The sequence below is a fragment of the Megalobrama amblycephala genome, linkage group LG11 (genome assembly GCF_018812025.1).
Source record: "Megalobrama amblycephala isolate DHTTF-2021 linkage group LG11, ASM1881202v1, whole genome shotgun sequence".
In the NCBI taxonomy this organism is placed as follows: domain Eukaryota; kingdom Metazoa; phylum Chordata; class Actinopteri; order Cypriniformes; family Xenocyprididae; genus Megalobrama; species Megalobrama amblycephala.
Window position 1 is genome coordinate 13,559,557 of NC_063054.1, and position 14,444 is coordinate 13,574,000.

At 36.0% G+C, this 14,444-nt stretch overlaps 1 protein-coding gene across 3 annotated transcripts in view; it reads right to left on the minus strand.

Moving 5' to 3' along the window:
• lats1 (large tumor suppressor kinase 1) overlaps nucleotides 1-7,981 on the minus strand; it is a 32,112-nt gene extending 24,131 nt beyond the window's left edge. For 2 of the 3 annotated variants that reach the window (XM_048206231.1, XM_048206230.1), the window contains exon 1: nucleotides 7,937-7,973. The gene's annotated coding sequence lies outside the window, so the exon portion shown is untranslated. Of the gene's footprint in view, nucleotides 1-7,936 lie in introns of all 3 variants that reach the window. The other variant, XM_048206229.1, reaches the window with a different exon arrangement.
• Nucleotides 7,982-14,444: the final 6,463 nt, after the last annotated feature.

A 14,444-nucleotide genomic window follows, 5' to 3' on the forward strand; every position in this document is an offset into this window, starting at 1 on the left:
ATCTATCTATCTATCTATCTATCTATCTATCTATCTATCTATCCCAACCACCACCCCCTCCACTTGGAAGGTCATAATCTATCTATCTATCTATCTATCTATCTATCTATCTATCTATCTATCTATCTATCTATCTATCCCCACCACCACCCCCTCCACTTGGAAGGTCATAATCTATCTATCTATCTATCTATCCCCACCACCACCCCCTCCACTTGGAAGGTCATTATCTATCTATCTATCTATCTATCTATCTATCTATCTATCTATCTATCTATCCCCACCACCACCCCCTCCACTTGGAAGGTCATTATCTATCTATCTATCTATCTATCTATCTATCTATCTATCTATCTATCTATCTATCTATCTATCTATCTATCTATCCCCACCACCACCCCCTCCACTTGGAAGGTCATTATCTATCTATCTATCTATCTATCTATCTATCTATCTATCTATCTATCTATCTATCTATCTATCCCTGCCACCACCCCCTCCACTTGGAAGGTCATAATCTATCTATCTATCTATCTATCTATCTATCTATCCCTGCCACCACCCCCTCCACTTGGAAGGTCATAATCTATCTATCTATCTATCTATCTATCTATCTATCTATCTATCTATCCCCACCACCACCCCCTCCACTTGGAAGGTCATAATCTATCTATCTATCTATCTATCTATCTATCTATCTATCTATCTATCTATCTATCTATCTATCCTGCACCACCCCCTCCACTTGGAAGGTCATAATCTATCTATCTATCTATCTATCTATCTATCTATCTATCCCACCACCACCCCCTCCACTTGGAAGGTCATTATCTATCTATCTATCTATCTATCTATCTATCTATCTATCTATCTATCCCCACCACCACCCCCTCCACTTGGAAGGTCATTATCTATCTATCTATCTATCTATCTATCTATCTATCTATCTATCTATCCCCACCACCACCCCTCCACTTGGAAGGTCATTATCTATCTATCTATCTATCTATCTATCTATCTATCTATCTATCTATCTATCCCTGCCACACCCCCTCTACTTGGAAGGTCATAATCTATCTATCTATCTATCTATCTATCTATCTATCTATCTATCTATCTATCTATCTATCTATCTATCCCTGCCACCACCCCCTCCACTTGGAAGGTCATAATCTATCTATCTATCTATCTATCTATCTATCTATCTATCTATCTATCTATCCCCACCACCACCCCCTCCACTTGGAAGGTCATTATCTATCTATCTATCTATCTATCTATCTATCTATCTATCCCTGCCACACCCCCTCTACTTGGAAGGTCATAATCTATCTATCTATCTATCTATCTATCTATCCCTGCCACCACCCCCTCCACTTGGAAGGTCATAATCTATCTATCTATCTATCTATCTATCTATCTATCTATCCCCACCACCACCCCCTCCACTTGGAAGGTCATTATCTATCTATCTATCTATCTATCTATCTATCTATCTATCTATCTATCTATCTATCTATCTATCCCCACCACCATCCCCTCCACTTGGAAGGTCATTATCTATCTATCTATCTATCTATCTATCTATCTATCTATCTATCTATCTATCTATCCCTGCCACCACCCCCTCCACTTGGAAGGTCATAATATATCTATCTATCTATCTGACAATATATTATAACATAATCTGCAATTTTAACAAAATGACAAAATACAAAAAAGCATAACAACAATCAGCAATCAGTCTTACAATATAACAAATGACAATCTGCGACTGTAAATATTAAACATGATGACAAAAAATAAAGTATACATACTTCATACTTCACACATAAAATAACAACCATCAGCGGCCAGTTCTCCACACCACACACTGACAATAACATCTTAACGGAAAACACACAAACTCTCTCCTCCTTCTCCATGCTTTCAAAGGCAGACGTTTCAAAACTCATCCTTTCCAATCACCCTACTACCTGTCCGCTAGACCCTATCCCCACTCATCTTCTTCAGGCCATCTCCTCCTCAATTCTACCTGCACTCACTCACATTATCAATTCTTCCCTTCACACTGGAACATTTCCCACAGCTTTTAAGCAGGCTAGGATTTCCCCACTGCTTAAAAAACCCACTCTGAATCCAGCACTTTTGGAAAACTACAGACCAGTATCCCTTCTTCCCTTCATTGCTAAGACACTTGAGAGAGAGTTGTATTCAACCAACTGTCTACTTATCTCACACAGAACAACCTCCTTGATGACCACCAGTCTGGTTTCAAGAGTGGCCACTCAACCGAGACTGCCTTGCTCTCAGTCACTGAAGCCCTGAGACTGGCACGAGTGACTTCAAAATCATCAGTACTCATCTTGCTGGATCTGTCTGCTGCTTTTGACACAGTTAACCACCAGATCCTCCTGTCAACACTCATGTCGAAGGGCATCTCGGGAACCGCACTCTAGTGGTTCAAGTCGTACCTCTCAGGTAGGTCCTTCAGGGTATCTTGGAGAGGTGAGGTGTCCAAGTCACATCATCTTGCTACTGGGGTACCTCAGGGCTCAGTGCTTGGACCACTTCTCTTCTCCATCTACATGTCATCACTAGGATCTGTCATTCAGGAGCATGGTTTCTCCTATCACTGTTATGCTGATGACACACAACTCTACCTCTCATTCCAACCAGATGATCCGACGGTTGCTGGTCTCATTGCAGCCTGCCTGACAGCCATTTCTGCCTGGATGAAGGACCACTACCTTCAACTCAACCTTGCAAAAACAGAACTGCTTGTGATTGGTGCCAACCCAACACTTCGTCATAACCTTTCAATTCAACTTGGGTCATCAACCATTACTCCTTCCAGGACAGCTAGGAACCTTGGAATGGTGATGGATGATTCTTTAAGCTTCACAGATCATGTTGCGACAACGGCCCGGTCCTGCAGATTTGCCTTGTACAACATCAGGAAGATTAGACCCTTCCTATCGGAGCATTCCACACAAATTCTTGTCCAAGCTCTTGTTCTATCCAGACTGGACTACTGTAATGCTCTCTTGGCTGGCCTTCCAGCATGCACTGTCAAGCCTCTACAACTGATCCAGAACGCTGCAGCAAGACTGGTCTTCAACGAACCGAAGAGAGCGCACGTCACTCCTCTCTGCATCAGTCTGCATTGGCTGCCAGTAGCTGCTCGCATCCAATTCAAGGCTCTGATGTTTGCCTACAGAAGACCGCTGGCTCTGCACCGCTATATCTTAACTCACTACTTCAGAGTTATGCGCCCTCCAGAAACTTGCGTTCTGCAAGTGAACGGCGTCTTGTGGTGCAATCACAAAGGGGCACAAAATCGCTCTCACGGACCATTTTCAAAAAAATGCTAAAGACGTATCTTTTTCGCCAGCACTTGACCCAGTAATAGTAGCACTTACCTTGATTTCTATTTTCCTTCCATCTATTTGTGTATTGTGATTTTAAAAAAAATAAAAAATTCCTTGCTACGAGCACTTTACTTTCATAACTGTGACTTCACTCAGCACTTATGTACTGTTGTTCTCATGTTGATTTGATTGATTCTACTATTCTCATTTGTAAGTCGCTTTGGATAAAAGCGTCTGCTAAATGACTAAATGTAAAATCTATCTATCTATCTATCTATCTATCTATCTATCTATCCCTGCCACCACCCCCTCCACTTTGAAGGTCATGATCGATCTATCTATCTATCTATCTATCTATCTATCTATCTATCTATCTATCTATCTATCTATCTATCTATCTATCCCTGCCACCACCCCCTCCACTTTGAAGGTCATGATCTATCTATCTATGTATCTATGTACTATCTATCTATCTTATTAAATTATGACAAAAAATAAAGTATAACAAAAATAAGCACACTATCCCCTACTTAGGTCATATCTATCTATCTATCTATCTATCTATCTATCTATCTATCTATCTATCTATCTATCTATCTATCTATCTATCTATCTATCCCCCACCACCCCCTCCACTTGGAAGGTCTATCTATCTATCTATCTATCTATCTATCTATCTATCTATCTATCTATCTATCTATCCCTGCCACCACCCCCTCCACTTGGAAGGTCATATCATCTATCTATCTATCTATCTATCTATCTATCTATCTATCTATCTATCTATCTATCTATCTATCTATCTATCTATCCCCACCACCACCCCTCCACTTGGAAGGTCATTATCTATCTATCTATCTATCTATCTATCTATCTATCTATCTATCTATCTATCTATCTATCTATCTATCTGACAATATATTATAACATAATCTGCAATTTTAACAAAATATACAAAAAAGCATAACAACAATCAGCAATCAGTCTTACAATATAACAAATGACAATCTGCAACTGTAAATATTAAACATGATGACAAAAAATAAAGTATAACAAAAATAAGCACACTATCTATTAATCTATCTATCTATCTATCTATCTATCTATCTATCTATCTATCTATCTATCTATCTATCTATCCCTGCCACCACCCCTCCACTTTGAAGGTCATGATCTATCTATCTATCTATCTATCTATCTATCTATCTATCTATCTATCTATCTATCTATCTATCTATCTATCTATCTATCTATCCCACCACCACCCCCTCCACTTGGAAGGTCATAATCTATCTATCTATCTATCTATCTATCTATCTATCTATCTATCTGACAATATATTATAACATAATCTGCAATTTTAACAAAATGACAAAATACAAAAAAGCATAACAACAATCAGCAATCAGTCTTACAATATAACAAATGACAATCTGCAACTGTAAATATTAAACATGATGACAAAAAATAAAGTATAACAAAAATAAGCACTATCTATCTATCTATCTATCTATCTATCTATCTATCTATCTATCTATCTATCTATCTATCTATCTATCTATCCCTGCCACCACCCCCTCCACTTTGAAGGTCATGATCTATCTATCTATCTATCTATCTATCTATCTATCTATCTATCTATCTATCTATCTATCTATCTATCTATCTATCTATCTATCTATCCCTGCCACCACCCCCTCCACTTTGAAGGTCATGATCTATCTATCTATCTATCTATCTATCTATCTATCTATCTATCTATCTATCTATCTATCCCTGCCACCACCCCCTCCACCTGGAAGGTCATAATCTATCTATCTATCTATCTATCTATCTATCTATCTATCTATCTATCTATCTATCTATCCCCACCACCACCCCCTCCACTTGGAAGGTCATAATCTATCTATCTATCTATCTATCTATCTATCTGACAATATATTATAACATAATCTGCAATTTTAACAAAAAAGCATAACAACAATCAGCAATCAGTCTTACAATATAACAAATGACAATCTGCAACTGTAAATATTAAACATGATGACAAAAAATAAAGTATAACAAAAATAAGCATCTATCTATCTATCTATCTATCTATCTATCTATCTATCTATCTATCTATCCCTGCCACCACCCCTCCACTTTGAAGGTCATGATCTATCTATCTATCTATCTATCTATCTATCTATCTATCTATCTATCTATCTATCTATCCCTGCCACCACCCCCTCCACTTTGAAGGTCATGATCTATCTATCTATCTATCTATCTATCTATCCCTGCCACCACCCCCTCCACCTGGAAGGTCATAATCTATCTATCTATCTATCTATCTATCTATCTATCTATCTATCTATCTATCTATCTATCTATCTATCTATCCCCACCACCACCCCCTCCACTTGGAAGGTCATAATCTATCTATCTATCTATCTATCTATCTATCTATCTGACAATATATTATAACAATCTGCAATTTTAACAAAAAAGCATAACAACAATCAGCAATCAGTCTTACAATATAACAAATGACAATCTGCAACTGTAAATATTAAACATGATGACAAAAAATAAAGTATAACAAAAATAAGCACAATATCTATCTATCTATCTATCTATCTATCTATCTATCTATCTATCTATCTATCTATCTATCTATCTATCTATCTATCCCTACCACCACCCCCTCCACTTTGAAGGTCATGATCTATCTATCTATCTATCTATCTATCTATCTATCTGACAATATATTATAACATAATCTGCAGTTTTAACAAAATGACAAAATACAAAAAGCATAACAATCAGCAATCAGTCTTACAATATAACAAATGACAATCTGCAACTGTAAATATTAACCATGATGACAAAAAATAAAGTATAACAAAAATAAGCACCTATCTATCTATCTATCTATCTATCTATCCCTGCCACCACCCCCTCCACTTTGAAGGTCATGATCTATCTATCTATCTATCTATCTATCTATCTATCTATCTATCTATCTATCTATCTATCTATCCCCACCACCACCCCCTCCACTTGGAAGGTCATTATCTATCTATCTATCTATATATCTATCTATATATCTGACAATATATTATAACATAATCTGCAATTTTAACAAAATGACAAAATACAAAAAAGCATAACAACAATCAGCAATCAGTCTTACAATATAACAAATGACAATCTGCAACTGTAAATATTAAACATGATGACAAAAAATAAAGTATAACAAAAATAAGCACAATATCTATCTATCTATCTATCTATCTATCTATCTATCTATCTATCTATCTATCCCCACCACCACCCCCTCCACTTGGAAGGTCATTATCTATCTATCTACCTATCTATCTATCTGACAATATATTATAACATAATCTGCAATTTTAACAAAATGACAAAATACAAAAAAGCATAACAACAATCAGCAATCAGTCTTACAATATAACAAATGACAATCTGCAACTGTAAATATTAACCATGATGACAAAAAATAAAGTATAACAAAAATAAGCACACTATCTATCTATCACTTTAGAGCCTGACCCGAAAGTGCCAAACAACCAATATAGGCCTAATATGCAATTACAGTATTTTTTTAATTTTTTTATTGCTTTAGGTCATTTCTCACAAGCGTTACATTTTCAAAACTCTTAGTACTACAGTTTTTTTTAATTGCTGACAAACAATTTCTGAAACGGCCTCCTTTTCTCTAAACTTCTCAAACTTGTTGCACAGTTGATGAACTTTACAGTTATTGAACTGAACTGAATCAGCACTGAACTGAGCTGAATACTTGCTGAATAATGACACTACTGGTTTGATAGAGCTGCTTCACAGCAGAATTTGAATTTGTTACTATCGTGAAGCTGCTTTGAAACTGTATTGTGTAAAACTCTATAGACATAAAGGTGACTTGACTTTTGACCTGTATGCATAGTCAACACAAAATAAGTGTTTCATCTATATTAACTTTTCTAATATGGCATCTGTAGCCTGTGTTACTGTAATTGTTTCAGCAACAAGGGTGATTTGAAACATATATCTTGCATTGTTTGCTATTTGCTATTAAATGAACTGATTGTTAAGTTCTAAATTGAAAGATGTTCATGTGTATGTTTCAGTGATTAAACCAAATGTTCTCATTACATATATTACATTAATCTTGTGTTTTGAAACAATGATTTATGTGGACTGAAAATGTATAACTGTAATGAAAGAAAGCATGGGATCAGGTTTTAAAAGAATAACTAGTTTGGATTTTTGAAAGAGTTTTGAAAAGGTACACCTGACTTGTGAAAATAGTACCAAAGCGAATAAAAAAACTGTATTAAACCGAGAGAAATTATCAACAACCTAGTAATCTGCAATCTAAATATCTATCCATCTCGAGTGCCATGGAAGCAACTAATAATGCGCGAGAAACTGCCTGTAGCTAAAACAGATGCACGTTGGACATCTTATAAAGACACGCCCTCTTTACAGAATGTCATATGTAGGATAAAGACATGCTCCTCAAACTTATCTATGCATAGATATATACAGCTTTCTACCTTTGATGTCAGACGCGCGATGTACACCTCTCTGCACACTGCATTTACTCATCGAACGCTCTGACTTATAAAGCGCTGACTGCTAATGACGTCATAATAGAGACGCCACGGCGCCAGAATTGCTTTTTTTTTAAATTCAACTTTCAGAAAAAAACAAACAATGATACATATAGCAGATCTTATACCGTACAGGGTAAAACATTAAATTCTAATGTCTTTTTTTTCAGTGTGAGAGATGTTTTTATACAATTCTTATTTTTAGTAATTGAATTCAACGACTCATAAAATATTTTAAGATATTTGGCGCCAGAATTCCTAAGCATGTAAATGGTTGCTTATTTAAAGTGGCGAATGATAGTTGTTGCTTCAGTAAAATAGATACACTTTTTATCATGTGTGAATGTCCATTTAAAACTGTTTTGGAACCATGATGTTACCATTTATTTGTGCTACTATTCAAATGACTTTTATATATAGATTGTATTGTTTTACCCTTGTGCTAGACCTAGACTTTAAATCTAAAACTATGAAAATTCATTGTAAAACTGTGATAAACTGAAAAGTAATAAATATTTAAAATTTTTATAGCCTATTAAGTGAAAATGATTTCTATCAATTATTTTAATTACATCAGACTGCACATTTTTGACAAGATTAATTAAAAAAGTTTGTGTTTCCCAGTTACCAAAGAGCCAACAAAATTAAATGAGGTGAACAGAATAAATAAAAACAAGGTCAATTTCACGTATAAAATATTTTTATTCTGCTATGATGTAAGTTTATCACATTATGCCACAACAACAAAAAAACATTTAAAAAACTAAAAAAGATAATTTGTTTATATTTATAAATTATGATTTGTTTGTATACACATAGCCTTAGCAAGACTCTTAGCAACATTAGCCTTAGCAACACTGAATATTATCAAAACAATACATATCCCAATTTGTCTCCCATTATTATTATTATTATTATTATTATTATTATTTGGGGCCGTCTTGACTACAATTTTAAAATATGTTTGCTTCATGCAACTGAGATGTTTTATTTAGCCCAACATTTAGAGATCTAATGTGAAGATTCTATCAGTTACAACAACAACAAATGTTTATTATTATATTTGTTATATGATAACTAGAAATAGTAACTAATTACTAAACAATTCTATACTGAGGCTGCTAACATAAAACACTTAACTGCCAAAAGATACATAAAATTACTTGCATTTAAAGCACACTTTTTTTTCAGCATGTTACAATGTTCAATCTACAGATGCTTGATATATGTATGTACACATACAAATACACAGTTTTCACAGTTAAACAAATTTAAAATGTACTCAAAAAGCACTTAAACATTAATTTGTTCAGATACAAACTCTCTTTATGCAACATTTAGTTAAAAAAATGATGCCTCCTTAAAATTAAAAGGTACAGTTTACTTCACCTCTGTAGAACAGAGCATCAAGACACCATTATATAGTAATAGGCGTAAAGTGACAGCCAGTCTAAAGTTTCAGTGGCCTCTTCATCCTCAGTGAGCCCAGAACCAAAGAGAAAAAAAGAAAGAAAAAAGTTTGAGGATCTAATCCAGGAGATGGAGGAGAGGGAAGACACCAAACACTTCAAACACAAACATAGCTTTATTATTTTGTATTATCTCACTACTAAATATATAAAGAATGTGAACACAGCTCATGGATACATAAGTCATGTCCTGAGTTTCAATTGTGATCAAACACAACCCATCTGTAATATTGAAGTAATCCTAAAATAACTTGATTACATTTTTCAGGTGTGTTTGATTAGAACAGGTGCAGGCCATCGTCTCTCCTCCCTCTCTGTTGCTTCTCGCTCTCTCTCAGCCTCCTCTCCTCCATCTTCTGGATTAGGTCCTTCAGCTTTCTCAGACACAATGCTGATGTTTTCCAGCAGCTGTTTGAGAGCCACCGGTTTAACACTGTGATACACGGCCTGGAACAACAGTTACAAAACCCCTGCTTTCATCATGTATTCATACTGCAAACTGTTTTCATGCTTATAACGTTAAAGGAATAGTTCACCCAAAAATGAAAATGATCCCATAATTTACTCGCCCTCAAGCCATCTTAGTTGTATTTGACCTTCTTCTTTCAGCCAAACACAATCAGAGTTATATTTAAAAAATATCCTGGCTCTTCCAAGCTTTATAATGGGAGTGAATGGTAACTTAGATTTTAAAGCCCAAAAAAATGCATCCATTCATCACAAAAGTAATCCATATGGCTTTAGGGGGTTAATAAAGGCCCCTGGCTCAAAAACGATACAACCCTCCTCCTCCTCCTCCATCCTCTCCCTCCAATAAAGGAAAATGCTTGCATTTATAGAGGAAATAATGTTTATTGACACTTTGTGCCTGATAAACTTACAAAAAGAGGAAAAAAAATACAACAAAGCTATAATAAAACAATATAACACAATGCTTTGGGCAAAAGTATTAAACTGTTAAATATTTTATAGGTAGTCATGCTCTTGGAGAGCAGGAACACAAATATTTGGAGCAGAAACAGCAGCAGACAGATTTTCCTGCACTTGTTCTCCTGATCTTGTTTCAGGTTTCTGGACTTCAGGGGGGGCATCATTATGATTCTCCCCAACCTCTGGCTCAACGATGTCCCCATTTTGAAGAGCGATATTGTGGAGCACAGCGCAGCTTGCAATGATGGTACGAAGGCAGGGCTATCCATTGCCTTAAAGAAAACAGAGCGCCAGCATATTTTCAGCATCCCAAAAGCTCTCTCAGTGATGTTCAAGGCACAGGAGTGCTTGCTGTTAAAGCGAGCCTAAAGCGAGGGGGCAGATGGGTGCACTTAGGCAAGGATAGCCACCATCCTCAATGATGCACTTGCCTGGCAGTGGATACAGGCTGCCAGTATACACAGGGCTGTTCTTCAGCACCGTTATCATGCACAGACCCAGGATTTCCCAAAAAGATGTCAATAAATGTCTCCCGGTTTTCAGCAATGGCCTGTAGCTGAATGGAGTGAAATAGCTTCCTGTTTAAATTACACTGTGCTGTAGTTGCTGGTGGTTTAAGACGAATGTGACAGCCGTCTATTGCAGTGGTTCCCAACCACGTTCCTGGAGGCCCCCCAGCACTGCACATTTTGCATGTTTCCTCAATTAAACACACCTGATTCAGGTCATCAGCTAATTATAGCGACTCCAAGACCTGAAATAGGTGTGTATCAGACAAAGGAGACATGCAAAATGCGCACTGTTGGGGGGCCTCCAGGAACGTGGTTGGAAACCACTGGTCTATTGCACCAACTGCTGAGCTGAAAGCTGGTGACCCAGCCAGCTGGGAAAAACCTTCTCCTACCGCCACCAGGTCATCACCGGTTGGGAAAGCAATCACCCTCCTCGAAATCCTGATGATTCCAGTCACTCTGCACAATGACATGCATAGAGGACTTGAGAATATCAAATGTCCGAGACACCACCCTTGAAGATGCTGCCTGACCAAGCCAGAAGAGGAACAGCAGCATCTCAATGTCCCTTTCCCACCCATGGTCGGAATCCAGCCTAACTGCAACAGTAAGGGATATGATGGACTGGCGAGAAAGACGGAGGTCATTATGTAGGTCAGCTGCCTCATCAAAATACATTTGCAGGATTGGCACAGCTCTGTTCAGGTGGCAATAAGATGATGTGCGGTTCACCATCTGTTGATGTGTACATAGTTTGTTAGAACAGTTTATTTGTGCAGTGTAAGTTTTGATTCATTTAATGTTCAGTTAATGCTTGTGTATAAATATATTTATTCATTGGAATGTTTTCTTTTATTCTTTCCCCCCCATTTTATTCATATTCTGTTTTTGTCAGTAAAACAAAAGTAATCTCTATTGAACTTTTTTTGAAATTATTTAACTTATTCATTTACTCACATTGCCTATAGTTGAATATTGTGTATTCAATAATAAATTGCCATGATGTGACATATCTGTGTAATTAAAAGTTTTAAAAAAAAGTTTATTATAATTAAGTATGTTATTGTGCACATGTGTGTGAGGGAGTGCAGGAATGCATATATATATATATATATATATATATATATATATATATATATATATATATATAGCTACTTTTACTTACGTTTTCTGAATATAAAATCAACAAACATCTCCAAAGGCAGCCCAATGTCTCCTTTGTGCAAAAGCAAGTATATTGTTTTCACATGTTTATTTACATTAATGACAAAATATAACTTAAATAAAAAGCACAAGTAGGCTATAGATCTGGAACTTATAAGTCTGTCTAAATCATTTAGTAATTGTCTTCTGGTCCATATCCTTCCCTTAGGAAGGTGTGCTAGACACTGATTAAAAACTTTTTGTTTTTGGGTAGGCTACTATTCCTATAAGCTTCAAGATTGACCTAAATCTTTCTAATAAAACAAGAATAGCTTCTTTAGCCTAAATAACCATTGGTGGTGTCATGCACCAAATTATATTATTATTGTCCACAGGCTCTCATCTCATTTATTGTAGGGTGATGTTTTAGACAGACTCTACAATGCACTGAAGTTTGCAACCATGTAGATTTTAATTTACATATTTATTTAGTTTTTAGTTATTTACCTTTTTCACTTCAAAGGTTTCTCATAGGCCAAGACTGTTTAAAAGAATTTCATTTATTCAAATGATATATACATATATACAGATTGGGCTTATATAAAGCACTATATAAATAAAGATCTTGACTTTTAAAAACAAAGGAAAATGACTTTTAAAACAAAGCAAATGTGGCTGTGATGACTTGACTTATTTCCAGTCTTGCAGTCTCTCTTGTTCTTGCTTGGACATGGAGGCTCTGAATTCCCTGTCAGGTTGGGGATGTTGAAGTATGGTTTTGGCAAGACTTCAGGTCAAGTCTCGAGAAATGATAAGACAAATGATGTCTGTTACACTTCCTCACACCTGAAATCACTGATCGAGTGAATCTCCTGAACTACAGTAGACCATCACTAAACCATTTATGAAGTGACATCTGCTCTAACGTCGGCCGTTTAGTTGGATCCTGGTCTAGGCACTTTCTAATCAGATCTCTGCATTCTGTACAAATTTTAATAAGGAGAAAGCTGGTTAGTCATGATCATGTGACTTGGCATCTATGAAAACAGCATCTAAACCATGATTAATATAATGTAAAATGTTCCTTATCTTTTAAAAGTAAAGTATGTAGTTTCTGAGACACTCTCGCTATATGTTGAGCTATATATAAAAAAATCTTACATACTAGGGTTAGTTCACCCGAAAATGAAAGTTATGTCATTAATGACTCACCCTCATGTCGTTCCAAACCCGTAAGACCTCCGTTCATCTTCGGAACACAGTTTAAGATATTTTAGATTTAGTCTGAGAGCTTTCTGTCCCTCCATTGAAAATGTATGTGCAGTATACTGTCCATGTCCAGAAAGGTAATAAAAACATCATCAGAGTAGTCCATGTGACATCAGAGGGTCAGTTAGAATTTGTTGAAGCATCAAAAATACATTTAGGTCCAAAAATAACAAAAACTACGACTTTATTCAGCATTGTCTTCTCTTCCAGGTCTGTTGTCAATCCGCGTTCACGACTCCGCAGTGACGCTGCTGACGTGTTATCTGGTGCGCCCGAGCTTCGTTTACAATCTGAGGGAGAAGCATGCTGTAAACAAAACAACCTTCGCAAACATGTCTAAGGATTTCGACACAGAGGAAGACTTGCATTTTTTCTTTCAGCCATATTTATTTGAACCCGAATACACGGATGAAGAATTAAGAGCGATGGAAGAAGCTCCTACAGCAGCAACCACTGTCACAAGCAGCGTCACCGCGGAGTCGTGAACGCGGATTGACAACAGACCCGGAAGAGAAGACAATGCTGAATAAAGTCATAGTTTTTGTTATTTTTGGACCAAAATGTATTTTCGATGCTTCAACAAATTCTAACTAACCCACTGATGTCACATGGACTACTTTGATGATGTTTTTATTACCTTTATTACCTTTTATTACCTTAATATGTTCTTTCACAACCAGAAGCAAAATGTTTGAATTTGTGGTGAACTTCTACATTTTGCCTGGTAAATATTATATTCATAAACAAAAATTTGCAAAATGCATTCCTAAATGCAATTTATTTTTTAAAAGAGATGGAATCGCTGAACAAGTCATTAAAATTAATTAAAAATAAAAAGAATGACATCTTGTTAAACTTTATGGAGGAATTCTTTATATAGTGTCCCCACTATGTTTACCAAATTCTATGAATCTTGAATTTGTCAATAAGAAAAAGGAAGAAATATTTATTTTTAATTCTTTATTTTTCTCTGTATTTCTGTTTTTTTGTTTTGTTTTTTGTTAATTTGGTTGAGAATATGAGACATCTGTCCTGTGAAGCATTAGTGTTGTATGTTGGATTCAATGTTTTGAATAATTTGTTTTGTTAATAAAGAAAGAAAAAAAAGAAAAAAGAAAAAAACGAAGA